The 18,594-nt window shown below is 41.2% G+C and overlaps 1 protein-coding gene across 1 annotated transcript in view; it reads left to right on the top strand.

The window, feature by feature from the left end:
- SLC13A3 (solute carrier family 13 member 3) overlaps positions 1-18,594 on the top strand; it is a 78,291-nt gene that overhangs the window by 16,844 nt on the left and 42,853 nt on the right. The window lies entirely within an intron of this gene.

Raw genomic sequence — 18,594 nt, 5'->3', positions numbered from 1 at the left:
GTAACATAAGTAAATAGCCGATATATACAGTGTAGTTATAGATATATGGAGGGGAATGATATGAATACATAATATATACATACAGAGAGAGAAAGGGGGAGAGAGAGAGAGAGAGAGAGAGAGAGAGAGAGAATGTTAATAACTGCTAGATTGTTTCATGAATGGACTTGAAAAACAGGTAGAGGAACTTGAATTGAATTTTGAAGGTAATAGAGAGCCAATAGATTTTTGAGCAGGAGAGTAACATGATGAGATCTGCAGAAATATAAAAGATTTATTGAAGTAGAGAGCAAAGGTGGAAAGACTTGTTAAGAGGCTACTGTAGTGGTCTAGATGGTTGGGCGGTAGTCTAGATGGTTGGGCATGAGAGCTGGCACTAGGTTGGTATTGGCCAGAACAGAGAAGAGGAGATGGATATAGGGGATGTCAAAGTAGTGGAAATGACAGGACTTGGTAACTGATTAGATGTGAGAAATGAGGAAGAGGAAAGATGAGCCCAATTTGAATATTAAAGATCATATCATGGAGGAATTAGAAGAGAAACATCAAGAACCTTTCATAGCTATGACTAGAAGGTGATTTCTTAGCCAACCAAGAGATAGAAGCTATAACAAGAGATAAAGTAGGTCATTTCAATTGCATGAAATTGAAAGGTATTTGTATGAACAAAATCGATGCAACAGGATAAGAAGAGAAGCAATTAACTGGAAAGATATTTATATCAAATATCTGTGATATCTAATCTACATAGGCAACTAACAAATATATGAAAAAAGCATTTTACGAAAGACAGTCTATGGATATGAACAGACAGTTCTTAAAAGAATTTCAAACTATTAACAACCATATGAAATAATGTTCCAAATCATTGATTAGAAGAGAAATTTTGAAAAACAACAACTCTTGAGGTTTCACCTTATGCTCAGGAGATTGGCAAAGCTGCTAAAAGACAGGAACAGGCAATAATGGAGAGATTATGGGAAAATGGACACACTATCAAAGAGGTTAACAACAATACATCTCAATGGTGATGGAGTGCTCAGGTGGAGGTGTCCTCTAGACAACAAGAGACATAGCTACAGAGGTCAGGACTGGAGATTATAGATTTCATCTACACAGAGATGGTGTTTGGAGCTGTAGAAGTGAATGAATGAGATTGCCAAGGAAGTGAAGAGGGTCCAGGACAGACCATCTGGGAGCGCTCCAATTATTAAGAAAAAGGATGAGCTAAAGAAAGAGAGGTTGGAAAGATAAGAGGAAAACCAGGCAAGTATAGTGTCTTTGAAGCCAAAGGGGAAGAGAGTATCTAGTTGTAGTGGTGGTGGTGGGGGCAATAATAAGAAAAGCTACAGAGAGGTCACAGAGGATGAGGACAGACTATATGCCATTTGATTTGTAAATTAGGAGGTCAGTGGTAACCTTTGGGTGGACATGAAAGCCAGACTACAAGGGGTTAAGGAGAAAGTAGGTAGTGAGGAAGTGAAAGAATTCAATCTGCTCAGCACAATCATCTTGCCATCTGCCCTGTCCCTTCTCCTCCTCTCTATGTGCTCCCATATTAGAATGTAAGTTCCTTGAGGTCAGAGACTGCCTCAGTTTCATATTTGGATCTGCAGTATGGGGAACTTATGTGGCAACATGCCAGGAAGATGGCTGCAGTATCTCATGGAAAGTCTGAAGGCACTTAGATGGTGAACTCTCACCAATCTGGAACTTAGAACCTCAGGGAGGGAATTAGACTGCTGAGTCAGAAGTGAAGGATTGAATGCCCAACATGGCAGGAAGATGTCCTCAGTCTTCTCAGCAAAACAAGAGGCTGGGTTATTGTTCAGTCATTCAATTGTACCCAACTCTTTGGGACTCTGTGGACCCCAGCACACCAGGCTCTTACATCCTCCAGTCTCTCTTGAAGTCTGTCCAAGCTCACGTTTGTTGTTTCCATGACACTATCTATGCCTCTCATCCTCTACCAACCTCTTTTCCTTTTGCCGTTAATCTTTCCCACTATCAAGGTATTTTTAATGAGTCCTGTCTTCTCATTATGTGGCCAAAGTATTTAAGTTTCAGCTTCAGTGTTTGACCTTCCAGTGACAGCCTGAATTAATTTCTTTAAGTATTGACTGATGTGATCTCCTTGCTGTCCAAGCGACTCTCAAAAGTCTTCTCTAGCACTACAGTTTGAAAGCGTTGATTCTGTGAAGCTCAGCTTTCCTTATAGTCCAACTCTCACAGCCATGCAATGCACTGGAAAAACATAGTTTTGATTAGAGGGACCTTTGCTGGCAAGGTTATGTCTCTGTTTTTCGGTGTGCTGTCAAGATTTGCCATTGCTTTCCTTCCAAGGAGCATCTTGCAGTGATCTTTGAGCCCAAGAGTATGAAATCTAACACTGCTTCCATTTCTTCTCTATTTGCTGGGTCATCTGCTATCAACGTGGAGTGTGCTGGCTATGATTTGCGTGGGGTCAGGGGGGAAGAAAAGGTTTGTGGCAACTGTTGTGGGAAATGTGATAGAGAATCAATTAGGGTAGAGTAGAAAAATTGTCAAATATCAAAAAGAGCTGAAATGAGGGCCGATTAATAATGATAATGGTAACTCACATTTATTTAAGGTTTGCAAAGTATTTTCCTCGAAAGGACACTCTGAAGTTTGTTTTGTGGGTATTATACAAATTTCACAGATGAGGAGGCTGAGGCTCTTAATCCACAGGAATTTTTTATGGGTTAAATCATCTCAATTTCATGACTTTCTCCAATGATTCTCAATATACCTAGAGTAGGAGAAGAGAAAGGAAATGAAGATTAGCCAAGGATAGGGATTTATAGAGCAGGAGCTAGTAGGTCAGTGAGCAAGGGATTCTAGGATAGCTAGTGAAACATTGAAATAGAAATCTGGATGTAGATATAAGTGAATATAGAGTTCAGAGATAGATTGGGAGACTAGGGTTGGGTCAAAAGATCAGAGGTCAACATATAGATGAAGAATAGGTTTAATATGAATGAGGGAGTGGGAGAAGTGGAAGGACAGGAGGGTGTGACCACAGATTGGAATTTTAAAGTTCCAGTTCTTGGAGATGGCACATTCTAAGGTATGACCTTGTAAATCTAGGTGAGCTGGATTGGAGAAGGAAGTTACTGTAGGCAAGGAGGTGGAGAGATTATGTGGTCAGATTGTTAGAGGGATCATTAATTGGAAGTTTCTAAGGATTATGAAAGGAAATGGATTAGAGAAAGACCAGGATCCAAGTGCTAAGCAAGAAAGTGCAGAATAGGAAGAATTTTGGGGCACAGGGGTGTTGTGGTAAATGTTTAACAACCAGCTCTCCAAAAAATGTAGCTACAACACATTATTAAGTTAAATCTGCATTATCACCATTTTCTCCATCACTTTCCTAAGTCTAGACAATCAATAAAATAATAAATCAAATCATGATTTGTAGTGTTTACCAATTTCTGAGATGCAAATGCTCGCACTGAAAATTTAACAATTGGTTCTTGAGAACCAATTTGAGCTGGCACATTCCTGGGGATGGGATAGGAATGAAGATCCAGCAAAGGAGACTGAGGAGAGGTCAGACAGGTAGAAAGAGAACAAAAAGAGAGTAGTGTAATGAAACCCTAGAGAGGAGGGAGTCTCCAGGATGAGAGGGAAGTTAACAGTGATTCATATGCAATAGAGAGGTCAGGAAGGATGAGAATTGAGGACAAGTCACTGGATCTGTCAATTCAAAGATCGTTGGTACGTTTGGAGAGAGCAGTTTTAATTGAGTGATGGGTTTGGAAGCAGGATTGCAAAAGGGATGAGAAGTGAGTGAGAGAAGAAGTTGGAGCATTGAGTTGAAACAGGTTTTTTTTTTAATTTAGTAGTTTAATTCTGAATGGGAGTAGAGATATAGGACAACGCTTGAGGGGATGGTTGGATCTAGAGAGACCTTTTTAAATAAGAAGGAGAGTTGAGTGTATTTGTAGGCAACAGGGAAAGAAATAGTAGTTAAGGAGAGATTTAAGATAAGTAGAGAAGAAATAATTATAGGTTCAATTTTCTAGAGAGTACCGGGGAGGCTATGTTCATGGGTTAGCATGTGGAGGCGTTGGCCTTGGCAAGAAAGGTCACTTCATCAGAATGGAAAAGAGAATAAGGGATGATGTGAAATGGTGATGCCTATGACGCTATGTTTCATCAATTGTGCTCTGTACAGGACCAGGCAAAACACTCACCTGTGTGGGATAGTGTGAGAGGCTTAAGGAGAGAAAACAAGGTTTGGAACAATTGTTAGGGGTATTGGGACAAAGAGTCAATTAGAAAGGAGTAAAAGGGGTTGCTTTGCCACAGTGATGGCCCAAACAAGTTTGGAGAACATAAATAGTGGATCCAGTCACTTCATTTACATGATTTCTTCCAACTCTGTTTAGCAACTGAAAGGGACCCTAGTTAGAACATTGAATTCCATAACCTTGGAACATGTAATATTAGAGCTAGATGAGAGACTCAGAACACAGAATATTGGTTGGAAGGATCCTTGGAATAGTAAACATAAGAACTGGAAGAGACTTTCTTATGTAGACTGTCAGAAATAGAAATCCTCTAGTTCAGTGGCTCTCAAAATTTGGTCTCTGAGACCCTTTTAGAGGGTCTGTGAGCTCAAACCTATTTTCGTAAAAATGCTAAAACCATTTAATTTCTAATATGGCAAATATTGATAGATACAACATACATGAACCAAAGCTCTCTGAGGAATCTTGGATGACGTTTAAGAATGTAAAATGGTCTTGAGACCAAAAAGTTTGGAATGGCTGATCTAGTGCACCCGTCCCTTTCATTAGCAAAGGGTACAACTGTTTGAAAAAGACCCAAACAGGGGAAGTTGTTTGTTCAAGGTTTTACAACAAGTCAGTAGCAGAGCTGGGGCTGGAAGCCAGGACTCCAGGTTCTTAGGCCAGTGACCTCTTCCTTGACCTCAACACTCTAATGTTAAGGGATCCAAGTTAGAATGAGCAAGACTGGTTTTCTTAATTCCAGCAAGTCCTGTAGGTGCATCAAAGAGTTCACCTTTGCTCTGATTTCATCTTGCGTTGTAGGGCCCTTTATCAGTGATGGAATACTGGTAGCCCTGAGGATTCAGTTTTTGCAGCATTAAATGTTACTGCCTGAATTAGTGGTTAAGGTAGTGCAAAAAACTTAGCCCATTTGGGAACTGATGCACCTGAGTCCAGAAGGTGTGAGGGCAAGTGCCAATCTTTCCTTCTCCTTCTTTCCAGGTTTAATGAGAAGGTACAGTTATGACACACCGTATTTTTCTTTTCTGGGTCAGGGACAGGTCATGTCCTACCTTTTATTTCTGGCCAACTTTTTTTTTTTAGATCAGACCTGGAGTTTGAAACTTGATCAATATATCAGCCAGTGTTTTTGTCCACCACCTACTATTTGTTCTGCCTCCATACTGGACACTGTGGGCATACAAGAATTGTAGATTGCCAGATCTAACTTGCAGTGGGACCATGTGGGGGAAGTAAGTCATTTTCTCTCTCTGGGTCCCTGCTTCCTCATTTGCATTATGAGGGTTAGATTAGATCATCTTTAAGGTCTCTGCCATAGACTCATTGAACGTTCAATGTTTAGAGTTTTTGTTTCAAGTCTCTCCCCACTCTAGTCCATTTTCCACTCAGCTGTCAAATTAATCTTCCTAGAGCCCAAGTCTTACCATTTCACACTCCATGCCCCAAATAAGTAAACTCCCATGGCTCCTATCACCTCCAGAATCAAATATAAAGTCTTCTATGTGGCATTCAAAGCCCTTCATAATCTGCTCCCCTCCTGCCTTTCCAGGCTTCTTGTGCCTTCCACCCCCTTGTCCCATGGTCCATTGACACTGGCCTCTGCTGTTCTTCACAGAAGACATTCTACCTTCTGACTCCAGACATTTTCCTTGGCTGTCTCTCAGGCCTGGAATCCTCTCTCTCCTCATCTCTGCATTTTGACTTCCCTACACGCTTTCAAGTTCCATCTAAAATCCCATCTTCTATCTACAGGAAGCTTTGCCCAAACCCCCTTAGTGCCTGTGATTTCTCTTGTTGATTATCTCTAATTAATACTGTATCTTTCTTGTTTGTAAATAGCTGTCATCAAGTTGTTTCCCTCATTAGTCTGTGAGTTTCTTGAGGACAGAGACTGTCTTTTGCCTTTTTGTATCCCCAGAGCTTAGCACATTGCCAGATGCATAGTAGGCCCTTAATAAATGCCTGTTGACTTGTTGACTCAGAGCCCCTTGAGACCTTGCTCTAGCCCATCTTTCCAGAGTGACTTCATGTTGCCTTTCCTCCTGGAATTGACATTGCAGACAAGATGGCCTACTCACTGTGTCCTGAACAAGACATCCCACCTCTGGCCTCCGTGCCTTTTCCTCTAATGTCCTCAGTGCCTGGAATAGAACAAGAAAAATTTTTGAGTCAACAAGCATTTATTAAGCACCTAATATATCCCAGGCACTTTGCTAAGCCCTGAAAATTTGAAGAAAGGCAAAAGATAGTCCCTGCACTCAAGAAACCCGCAGCCTAATGATGCAATGCAAATAACCGTACATTCAGGTCACAGAAAGTGTAAATGTGCTCCCTCCTCCATTTAGTTCTAGCACCATGCCACTGCCCCACCTCCATGCTGAATTATTTCGCATTTATTTTAGATGGATTTTGACTTATCTGTGTACTTGCTATTTCTTCCAGGTAGAATGCAAGCTCTTTGAAGGCAGAAACTACTTACATTTTGCTTTTCTATTTGTAAAATCTAGAAAGTGCCTGACATATGTTCAATCGTGTCTGACTCCTTGTAACCCCATTTGGGGTTTTCTTGGCAAAAATACTGGAGTGGTTTGCTGTTTCCTTCTCTAGATAATTTTACAGGTGAGGAACCTGAGGCAAACAGAGTCAAGTGACTTGCCCAGGGTCACACAGCTAGTGTGTGGGTCTAGATATGAACTCAAGTCTTCTTGACTCCAGGCATAGTACTCTATCCACTGCACCACCTAGCTGCTGCTTGACATATAGTAAATATTTAATAAGTGTTTATTGAATCAATGAATCTGCTAAAGAAAGCTCAGAACAAGAGATGGAAGGAAGCTCAGAGCACAGAATGCCAGGCCTAGAAGGGGCCTCACAGGTTGTTTAATGTTACCTTTTAAAGGTGAAGACATCAGGGCCCAGAGATGTCTAAGGTCACACAGCCAATTGAGAAAGAGAAGATGGAGTTTCTGACCTTAATAAGCTTGCAGTTTCATTGGGAAGGCAAGACTCAAGACATATGAAGCTGAATAATGTGTGATACCAAATATTAAGTTCTGAGGTGACAATTCTAAATACCATCTGAGTCTCCATGAGAGGGGTGCTCAATGATATCCAAACAGGGCAGGCAGCCTGACCAGAGGAGGTGGACCTTGAAGGACGGGTACAATCAGTGTCACACAAAGGAAGTTAGATCTAATAATGCTCTAAGTTGGTGCTCTAATGATGCTGAATATAGTGAGGTAGAAAACCAGGTTAAATTCTGAGTATATGAAAAAGAATGAAGGATTTCACATAACCTCATTTCCATGCAACATTTTTGGGGACAATTTAAAATAGATACATTCGCTGATTTTAAGGCAGGAAAATCTACACACCTTAAACAACATGGTAGAATAGAATGAAGGTTGGCTTTAGGGTCAGAGGAACTCAGCTATCTGCCTACTATCCATTTAATCATGGGTCAATCATTTTATCTCTTTGTGCCTTGGTTTCTTCATCTGTAAAATGAGGGGAGAGTGGACTGGTTTATCTGTCAGGTCCTTTCCAGCTCTGAATTGATGGATGGACAGAGGGCATTTTGGTCAGAAAATAACAATTTTCTTCCCTCACTTTCCCTACTAGGAGCATGTGTGTTCTGTCTCTGAGGTGGGTGGAGGTGAGTGCTCCCCATCTCCATTCTGCTTTGGCTCCTGAGGGACAGGATTCTCTAGGATTTCCCCTTTCTCAAATGAATAAGAGAGATCATTGTTGGACTATCCCTGTGGTCTTGAACACTCCGCTTACAACCTTAACAACCTTTAATAGGCTTTGCCTGCTTTTCTTGATCCCATTAAGAATGAAAGGCCACTCTCTTTCTTCTCCCAGCCATCCATTTTTTGCAGAGGTCTTGAAGGATAAACTTCAGCTACAGTGAGCCAGGGTGGCTTAGCTGCCATCTGGCTTGGAGGATGCCGTGGGGGGAGGTGGTGGGGAGGGTGGTGAATTGCAAGATCACTCAAGCTTCCTTAATAAGGAAGACTCACATTTTTATAGCCCTTTAAAGTTTACAAAGCACTTTCCTCATAAGACCCCTATGAAACACAGAAGGGAGAAGGGAGAGGGAACAAGCATTAGTACCTACTATGTGCCCAGCACTGTGCTAAGTACTTTACAAATCTTATCACATTTGATCCTCACAACAGTCCTGGGGTGTAGGTGTTATTTTTATCCCCATTTTAAAGTTTAGGAAACTGAGGCAGACAGAGGTAAAGTGACTTGCCTAGGGTCATACAGCTAGTAAGTGTCTGAGGCTAGATTTGAACTCAGGTCTTTATGACTCCAGGTTCAGTTCTCTTATTTACTGCACCTCCTAGTTGCCTAGCTAGGACAGCAAAAATTATAATTCCCATTTAATAGATGAAAAAACACCTGAAGCATAGAGATATTAGATGACTTGCCTATAGGTGTCAGATCCAGAATGTCATTCATTCATTCAACAGTATTTATTAAGCACCTACTATGTGCAAAGCACTCTGCTAGGTACTAAGTAAACAAAGATATGTATGACATGGTCCTTGTTCCCAAGAAGCTTACAGTTGCATAGTAAGGACAGAAATAATAAATGACATTGGCTCTTTTAATTTTGCAAAGTGCTTTACATCCATTATCTCATTTCATCCTAATCATAACACTTTAAACTAAGTATTACAGGTATCATTCCCCTATTTTACTGATGAGGAAACTGAGGTTCTCAGAGCTCAAATTCTCAAGAGCTCATGGCTATGTAGCTAAAAAGCATCAGTGGCAGAATTTGAATTCAGGTCTTCTTGTCTCAAAGTCCTGTATCCTGTACCCACTATAGTGACCCCATACGGTGTTGTGACCCACAGTTTAAGAAGTGCTGAAGGAGGGCATGTAGGTGGTGCATTGGATAGAGCACTGGCGTTGGATTCAGGAGGACCTGAGTTCAAATCCTGCCTCAGACACATAATACTTACTAACTGGTGACCCTGGGCAAGTCACTTAACCCCATTGCCTAACCAAAAAACAACAACAACAAAAAACAAAAAACAGCAAAAAAAAAAAGAAGTGCTGAAGGGGTCGTGAGTGGAAAAAGTTTAAGAAGCCCCGCAGTATAATACACTGCCTCTGATCGGGAGGAAAGTTGTGAAACAAAGGAGAATGAGATGTGTGCAGTGACAAGGTCCACACAAAGGACTATAGGAGGGAGGGATCATCTTTACCTGGGACTCTCTGGGAAGGCTGCATGGAGGAATTAGGACCTTAGTTGGGTCTTGATGGAAGGAAGGCAGGCAGATCAACAGATGGAGATAACAAGGGAGAATCTGTTCTAGACATGAAAAATGGCAAAGATACAGATAGGAGAAGGCAGGTCAAGAATATGGGGATAGGGAGTCCTCCAGCTGAGTTGGCATGCTGAGTATATGAAGGGGCATTATATGAAATAGAACTGGAAAGGTAAGTTGGGCCTCAATTGTGGAAGACCTTAAATGCCAAAATCACGAATTTACACTATTTGATGGGCAATGAAAAGTCTATGTCTCCATAGTATAATGGAAAGATTTCAGGATCTGGAACCAGAGTGCCTAGGTTTGAATCCTGCCTCTATTATTTACTCCTTAGTTACATCTCTGGGGCCCTGTTTCCTCATCTAAAACATGAAGGTGTTGAACTCACTAGACAATTTCTCTTTTTTTAGCATTCTTTTTTATATAAAATTTTGAGTTCCAAATTTTCTCCCTCCTTCCCTTTCCTCCCCATAGAGACTGTAAACAATTTCATATGTTATATATGTGCAATCATATAAAATATATTTCCATGTAGAAGAAACAGAACAAAAGGAAAAAACCATGAAAAAAATAAAGTGAAAATAGTATGCTTCAATCTGAATTTACATGCCATTAGTTCTTTCTCTGGACGTGGATAGCATTTTCCGTCACAAGTATTTTGGATTTGTCTTGGATCTTGTATTACTGAGAATAGCTAAGTCATTTGTAATTGATCATAGTACAATATTGCTGTTACTGTCTACAATGTTCTCCTGGTTCTGCTCATTTCACTTTGCATCAGTTCATGTAAATCTTTGCAGGTTTTTCTGTCTGTTCATCATTTCTTATTGCACAATGGTATTCCATTGCATTCATATATCACAACTTGTTCAGCCATTCCCCAATTGATGGGCGTCCCCCCAATTTCCAGTTCTTTGCCATCACAAAAAGAGCTGCTATAAATATTTATGTACATGTACGTCCTTTTCCCTTTTTAATGATCTCTTTGGGATATAAACTAGTTGTAGTTTTGCTAGATCAAAGGCTATGCAGAGTTTGGTTGCCCTTTGGGCATTGAACTAGACTATTTCTATGGTCCTTTCAATTCTGGATCCTATATCTATTGTCTTATCCTAGTATTTGTCCTCATGACCTGTCTCTAGGTGACCCTAAGTCTCCAATTCCTCTAACCTCCTGGGAGTAAATGCAGCGGAGAATGTACTTAGATCCATGGGGTTTCCAAGATGGGTGAAGCTTGCATTTTTTTGAGCTTGGAGCAGAGGCCCCCAAGAGTCTGAGGAATGAAGATTTGCAGACCACAGCTAGTGTCCACATGGGGCTAGATCCCTGCCACAGTCACCATTGAGGTCCCTCTCATCCTTCAGGGTCATCAGGGAAGAGAGATGAGCTTCATTTTTGGCACTGACTCCAATAAGGGAACCAGCTAAGCTAGTGAAACTTCAGTGGTGGGCCAGTGAGGGTTCTTGGACAGGCTTGAAACATGCCAGGGACTGTGCCTCCTTGTTACTTACCTTCCCAAAGAAGCCATGTGAACTGGCCAGGTTGCACAGTTAGAAGGCCTAAGAAGCAGTACTTGAACTCAAGTCGCACTTGACTCCTTATCCAGCTTCCTTCCAACTTGACCTCTCTCATACTGCTTCTGCAGATGGGGGCCGAGCAGCTTAGTCTGAGTGAACAGTGTAGTAACATGGTAGCCAAGGAGCAAATGCTAATCTGGCTTCATGAAGAGAGTCACAGTGTCCAGAACAAGGAAGTTAACATGTCCAGTATCTAAAGAACTGCCCGGGTCTGACTCCACTGAAAGTAGTGTATCCAGTTCTGAGCACTCTGTCTTAGGAATCTTAGGACAAAGAGGGATGCAACCAGGATGATGAGTGTCCCGGTCCAATGCAATGGTTGTGGTACTTATCTGTATATGGGGGCTTGCAAAAGAATTCAATTTGTCTAAGCAGCTTAGGCCGCAAAGTGGATAGAGTGCTGGGCTTGGAGTTAGGAAGATCTGAGTGCAAATTTAGCCTCTGATACTCAACTTGCTGTGTGTGACTTCAGGCAAGTCACTTAACCTCTGTTTGCCTCAGTTTCCTTGAATGTAAAATGAGGATAATAATAGCACCTATATCTAAATGTTGTAAAGTTTAAGTGAGATAATATTTGTAAAAGTACTTGGCACATTTCTTGAGCGTGTAGTAGCTGCTGCAGAAATACTTATTCCCTTCCCTTCCATCTCATGGCTTTGCTTCTGGGAAATGGTCTTCAGGTAGGGCATCCCATGGTCTTTTCAGAGAACAGCCAAATGTAAATATCCTGTTCCAGGATGAACTTTTAATAATGGGAAAAAGCTGGCATTGAGCACTCATTAAGCTATGATGAAACTGTTCCTGAACTTGCCCCTTGCCCTGGCTTTTCCTGGCAGACTTATACATATACCTCCTCCCCCTCTCACATGCCCCCAGTGCAGGGGCAGCAGCTCTACATCAGGCTCCTAGGCTGTGAGCCAGACAACATGACCCTCTCTGATTTCTAGTCACTTGTGAATGATTTGTGAAGGCTGAGGCAGGGCTGTGGGCACCCAAGGCAGAAGGAACTCTCTTAATGAGCAGGGCAAGCAGCTGGTCATAACGTCTGCTAATGAGTTTGGTCAGTCATGCTCTCTCTTGGCAACACTGGCTTGGACCAGACTGGATCCTTGGTTAGTTGGAAAAGTCCTTTGGGGCTTATTTTACCTGCTACAGTGTAGAATGGTCCTGTGGAGTTTGTTTTCTATATAGTGTGTTCTAAGGCCCCTCCCAGCTCTGACATTCTGTGTTCTAAGGATGCTCCCAGCTCTGACATTCTGTGTTCTAAGGATACTCGCAGCCCTGACATGCTGGCAGTCCACTAGATTAGAACATGGAAGTGTCTCCAGTCAGCTACATTCTTGGAGCTCTACTTTCCACAAATGAATCTTCATCTGGAGCTGTCTTTGGACTCTCTTCAAGGCAGGATTTCTATACTTCTGTCATCTGCCAGGACAGGGGTTTTGGCTTCTACCTCTTATCGTCAATATGATCATCAAGCATTTCTTTCCCATAGCAAGTTCACCTCCTCGGTGTTTTTCTTTGGGGGATATCTCCCCTTCTTACTATTTAGAAATGTAAGACCATAGAGAATGTTAGAACTGAAAGTGACCACAGAACACAGAGTCTGGATTGTCAGTGCTGTAAGGTAACTTAGAAATGATCTAGCTAGCGGCAGCTAGGTGGCGTAGTGGATAAAGCACTGGCCCTGGATTCAGGAGGACCTGAGTTCAAATCTGGCCTCAGACACATAACACTTCTAGCTGTGTGACCCTGGGCAAGTCACTTAATCCCATTGCCTAACAAAAAAGAAAGAAAGAAAGAAAGAAAGAAAGAAATGATCTAGTTCAACCTCCTCTAAAGGGTAAGCTCCTTCTTCCTTGCCTCCTTTTCCCTTACCATGCAGTTGAGCTTCTGAACACACCCTCTGCCAGTGGGAAAGCTGGTAGCAGGTCTTGCTATCCTGATCACAATCCTTTAGCTCAGACAAAGTTCTCACTGCAGGCTTGGGAACATGCATGGAGAGGAAAGATTTAGGAGGGGTTGGTGTGGAGGGTGGGTGAGAGGCAGGAGGATATGGGGTTTGTTAGAGCTGGTTCAATCTCTGGATGCTTAGCTCAAGGGAAGATGGGTTCTTCTTAACATTTTCTCCTTTTTCAGGAAAGGGGCAACCTTGGGGGCATTGTGGAAAAAAAACCTAGTCCTTGTGTCAGTCTGGCAATCATCTTCCAGCTAAAAAATTAACCACCCGACGTGGCATTTTCCCTCCCCCCCTCCAGGTCTGCTTATTCTGCCCCTAAATCCCTAGACTTTAATCTCTCTGTAATTTTGTTTTTTAATCCCTGGAAAGGATTTATGGTTCAGAAAAATTGTAGACCTCCCTGGAAGAAATAGAGCATAATGGAGAGTCAGGAGACCTGTGGTCAAAGTCTGGGGACCTTGTGCAAATGACTTCCCTTCTCATGCCTCAGTTTTGCATTCTGCAAAATGGAGGGGTTAGGTCAGACGACTTTTAATTTTTGTTTTGTTTTGTTTTGTTTTTTGTCTTTTTTTTTAAATTTTGGCTAGGCAGTGGGTTTAAGTGACTTGCCCAGGGTCACACAGCTAGTAAGTCTAGGGTCGAATTTGAACTCAGGTTCTCCTGACTACAGGGCCAGCACTCTATCCACCGTGCCTCCTAAAGCGCATTTTTCTTCCTTTTTCTTCTTTTTGTTTTGTTTTTTGTTTTTTGCTAGGCAGTGGGGTTAAGTGACTTGCCCAGTGGAGACAACTTAAAAAAATTTATTTATTTGTTTTTAGTTTTCAGCAATCAGTTTTATAAGATTTTGAGTTCTAAAATTTCCCCCCTCCCTCCCCTTCCCCCTTTCCAAGGTGGCATGGAATCTGATATAGGCTATACATGTACACTCATATTAAACATATTTCCACATTAGTTATGTTATGATAGAAGAATCAGAACAAAAGGGAAAAACCATGAGAAAGAAAGAACAAAAAACAAACAAAAAAAGAGAAAATAGTATGCTTCGATCTGCATTCAGACTCTGTAGTTCTTTCCTGGATGTGGATAGCAATTTCCATCATGAGTCTTGGAATTGTCTTAGATCATTGCACAGCTGAGAAGAGCTGTCTATCAAAGTTGGTCATGGAACAATGTTGCTGTTACTGTATACAATGTTCTCAGCATCAGTTCATGCAAGTCTTTCCAGGTTTTTCTGAAATCCACCTGCTAGATGAGACGACTTCTCAAGTCCCTTGGAACTCTGACATTCTCCATTCTAACATTCCCCTCAGCTCTGGTGTTCTTCATTCTATGGTCCCTTCCAACTTGGACATTCTGGGTTCTAAGGTACATTTTGTGTCTACTGTTCCTTCTTCTTTGCTTTAAAGTCCCTTCCATCTCCAACATTCTAAGCTCTGTTTAAAAGCTCTTTCTAGTTCTGACAATCTCTGTTCTGTATTCCAAAATATCTTTCAACTCTGATTTTCCATAATTCTAAGTGAGAACACCTTTCTGTTTAAAAAAAAATCTTATTATGAATTTAGCAATCATCAGCAAACACAAATGTTTCAATGTAACAAAGAAGAAAAATTTTACTCTGTATGAAACCATGAACTTGTTACATAGTTTGTTTTTAAGTGTACGTTAAATTTCAGGGAATAACAAATTTACCCTTTGTGTCCCCTTCTGGAATTCTTTTTGCTTTCCTTTCCTCCCTCCCTCCTTTCCTCTCTCTCTTTCTTCCTTCCTTCCTTCTCTCTCCCTTCACATTTCTAACACTGCTCACTAATTCATTCCCCACCAATAGAAGCCCTCCCTTGTACCATATAAGTATAAAATAAATACAGCTAAGCAAAACCACATAGGCCATGTCAGTAAATGCAGGTTTTATTTGGCACCTCTAGTCTATCATCTCTTTGTTAAGATGTGGGAAGCTTGATTCTCTACCAATCAGAACAGCTTTCCAAACCTCAACAGAACAGGCCTAGAAAATGAGTTAATTATCTGGGCCACATCAAACTTTGCTTTCCTGAAAGCTAATATCTGGAAAGAAAATGGTAAAAAAACAAAACAAAAGCAAAAACCAATAAACAAAAAATAACCCCTCCTGATCTGAAGATCATTTTTAAAGTGACTAAGTGACCAGTAGAGTTAAAATGAAAAAAATGGAAGCCTTTATTCTCACCAGGGTTTAGACTGCCCCACAGGCTGCCACCTGGGCTTCTCAGCACTTAGAAGTCCACCTTTGGATTCTCTTCTAGAAGGTACTACCTGGGAGGGAGGCAGGGATTCGTAGCTCCAGTGATGAGCGCTTTGAGCTTTGGATAGGTGGTGGAGCTACTCAAGGTTCACCCAGTGAGTCAGCACAGAGCAAAGAGTGGGTAAGAAATTTAACAGAATAATTTTTAACAACCTTCACTTGTTCAGAAGAGATTTCTGCTTAGTGAAGAGACTGGATGATCCTGTCACTGAAAGCCCGTGCCAGCCTCTGCCCTGGAGGGGCCTGGGAAAGGCTGAGGGACAGGAGGAGCTGACCAGGGTACAGCTTTTGTTAATTCCAGATTAGTTGCCTTGGACAGCTTTCTGGCCTAAACCCTAAAATCCTCTGTGAGTCTGGATTCCCTTCTCTATGGGAAGCCCTGAGAGGGCTGGGAAGCTATGTGGGGGTCACTGTGGCCATACTCCAATTCCTAACCTGCTCATGTAGAAAAACTCTCTAGACTCACTCACTACAATAGCCTGAGTGTGAGTGAAAAGATTATCAGCACCAGCCACAGGGGACAGGGATGTTGTATTGTGGAAAGAGCCCTAGATTAGGAGTCAAGCAGCCTTGGTTCAAATTCTGACTGCTACTAACTGGTTGTATGCTCTTCAGCATGTCACTTCCTACCTATGGGCCTCACTTTCCTCCTCTTTAAAATTAAGGGGTCAACTTTCTCATTATTAGGGTAGTTAGAAGGAACAGATATAGACAGATGGCACAAGTGTGAGTTGAATATGAAGGGATGATGTCTTTTCTTTTTTGCTTTTTGGTGAGACGTTTGGGGTTAAGTGACTTGCGCAGGGTCACACAGCTAGTAAGCATCAAGTGTCTGAGGCTGGATTTGAGCTCAGGTCCTTGTGACTCCAAAGCCAAGCTCTATCTACTGTGCCATCTTGCTGCCCCAGGGATGATATCTAAGAAGTTAAATTAAGGGGTGAGAGAGGAATGTACTGAGAGAAAGAGAAAGGGAGAGGTAGAATAGGGTAAATTATCTCACATAGAAGAGGCAAGAAAAAGCTTTTGCAGTGGAGGGGAAGAGGGGAGAGGTGAGGGGGAGTGAGTGAACCTTACTCTCATCAGAATTGGCTCAAAGAGGGAATAACATACACACTCAATTGGGTATAGAAATCTAACTTATTTACCCTACAGGAAAGTAAGAGGAAAGGGGGATAAGAGAAGGGGGGATGATAGAAGGGAGGGCATATGGGGGAGGAGGTAGTCAAAAGCAAAACATTTTTGAGGAGGGACAGGGTAAAGGGGGAGAGAGAAAATAGAATAAACAGGGCTGAGGGAATAGAATGGAGGCAAGTACAGTTAGCAATAGTAACTGTGAAAAAAAATTTGAAGCAAGTTTCTCTGATAAAGGCCTCATTTCTCAAACATATAGAAAAGCCACTCCCCAATTGATGAATGATCAAAAGATATGATCAGTTTTCAGATGAAGTAATCAAAGCTATCTATAACTACATAAAAAATACTCTCACTATTGATTGGAGAAATGCACATTAAAACAATTCTGGGGGCAGCTAGGTGGTGCAGTGGATAGAGCTCCAGCCATGAAGTCAGGAGGACCTGAGTTCAAATCAGGCTGGACACTTGACACTTACTAGCTGTGTGACCCTGGGCAAGTCATTTAACCTTAATTTCCTCACCAAAAAAACAAAACAAAACAAAAAACCAACAACAACCAAACAAACAAAAACCCCCAAAAACACAATTCTGAGGTCTGATACTACCTAATACCTATTAGATTGGCCAATAGGACAGAAAAGAAAAATAACAAATGTTGGTGGGAACATGTGAAAAATGAGACATTAATGCATTGTTGGTGGAGTTGTGAATTGATTAACCCTTTCTGTAGAGCAATTCGGAACCATGCCCAAAAGACTATAAAACCATGCATACCCTTTGACCTAGCAATACCGCTACTAGGTCTGTATCGCAAAACAGCTAAAAAACAAAAAGGAAAAGGATCTTTATGTACAAAAATATTGATAGTAGCTCTTTTCTGGGAGTAAAGAATTAGAAGCTGAGAGGATGTCCATCAAATGGGGAATTGCTAAACAAGTTGTGGTATGTGATTATGATGGAATACTATTGTACTATAAGAAATGATGAGCAGGATGCTCTCAGAAAAACCTGGAAAGACTTAAGTGAACTGATGCAAAGTGAAATGTACTGTGTACAAAGTAACGGCAATATTGTAAGATGATCAGCTGTGAATAACTTAGCTATTCTCAACAATACAATGATCCAAGACAACTCTCAAGAACTTATGATGAAAAATGCTACCCATCCCCAGAAAAAGACTGTTGGTGTCCTGAATGCAGATTGAAGCATACTTTTTTAAACTTTTTTTTCTTGAGTTTTTTTTTCTTGTCTATGTTTTCTTTTACAACATGGCTATTGTGAATATGTTTTGTGTGACTACACACATATAACCTATGGGGGAGTAGGCTGAGGAGGGAGGAAGGAAGAGAACTTAGAACTCAAAGTTTTAGAAATGAATGCTAAGAATTGTTTTTATGTGTAACTGGGGAAAAATAAAATACTAAATAAAAGCTTAAAAAAAATTAAGGAGTTAAACTGGATGATTGATTTCTTTCTTTCTTTCTTTCTTTTTTTTGGCTAGGCAATGGGGTTAAGTGACTTGCCCAGGGTCACACAACCAGTAAGTGTTATGTGTCTGAGGCCAGATTTGAACTCAGGTCCTACTGAATCCAGGGCTGGTGCTCTATCCACTGTGCCACCTAGCTGCCCCTGGATGATTTCTAAGGTCCTTTCCAGATGTAACATTCTTTGTTCTAAAGGTCCCTCTCAACTAACTCTTTATATTTTATATTTTAAGGTCCCTCTTAATTATGACTTTTTATGTTCTAAAATATCTTCCTAAAGTTCTGAAGTCCCTTCCACTTTCAACATTCTGTGTTCTATAGTTGCTTCAGGTTCCAACCTTCCATGTTCTAAGATCCTTCATGTTCTAAGGTCCTTTATAACTCCAACATTCTATGTTCTAAGATTCTTCCCAACTCTATGTTCTAAAGTCCCTTCTAGCTCCAATATTCTCTGTTCTATGACTTTCAAATACCAGCATTCTGTGTCCCAAGATCCTTCCCAATTCTAAATGTCTGTTTTCAGTTCTGTGTTCAGAGGGACTTTCCCGATCTGACAAGAATTTTGTATGTTAAGGGAGTTTTCAGCTCTGAATAGT

Source organism: Phascolarctos cinereus, unplaced genomic scaffold (assembly GCF_003287225.1).
Source record: "Phascolarctos cinereus isolate Bilbo 61053 unplaced genomic scaffold, phaCin_HiC Scaffold_2;HRSCAF=192, whole genome shotgun sequence".
NCBI lineage: Eukaryota > Metazoa > Chordata > Mammalia > Diprotodontia > Phascolarctidae > Phascolarctos > Phascolarctos cinereus.
The sequence above is the reverse complement of the archived record's forward strand: the minus strand, read 5'-3'. Positions and strand labels throughout refer to the sequence as shown.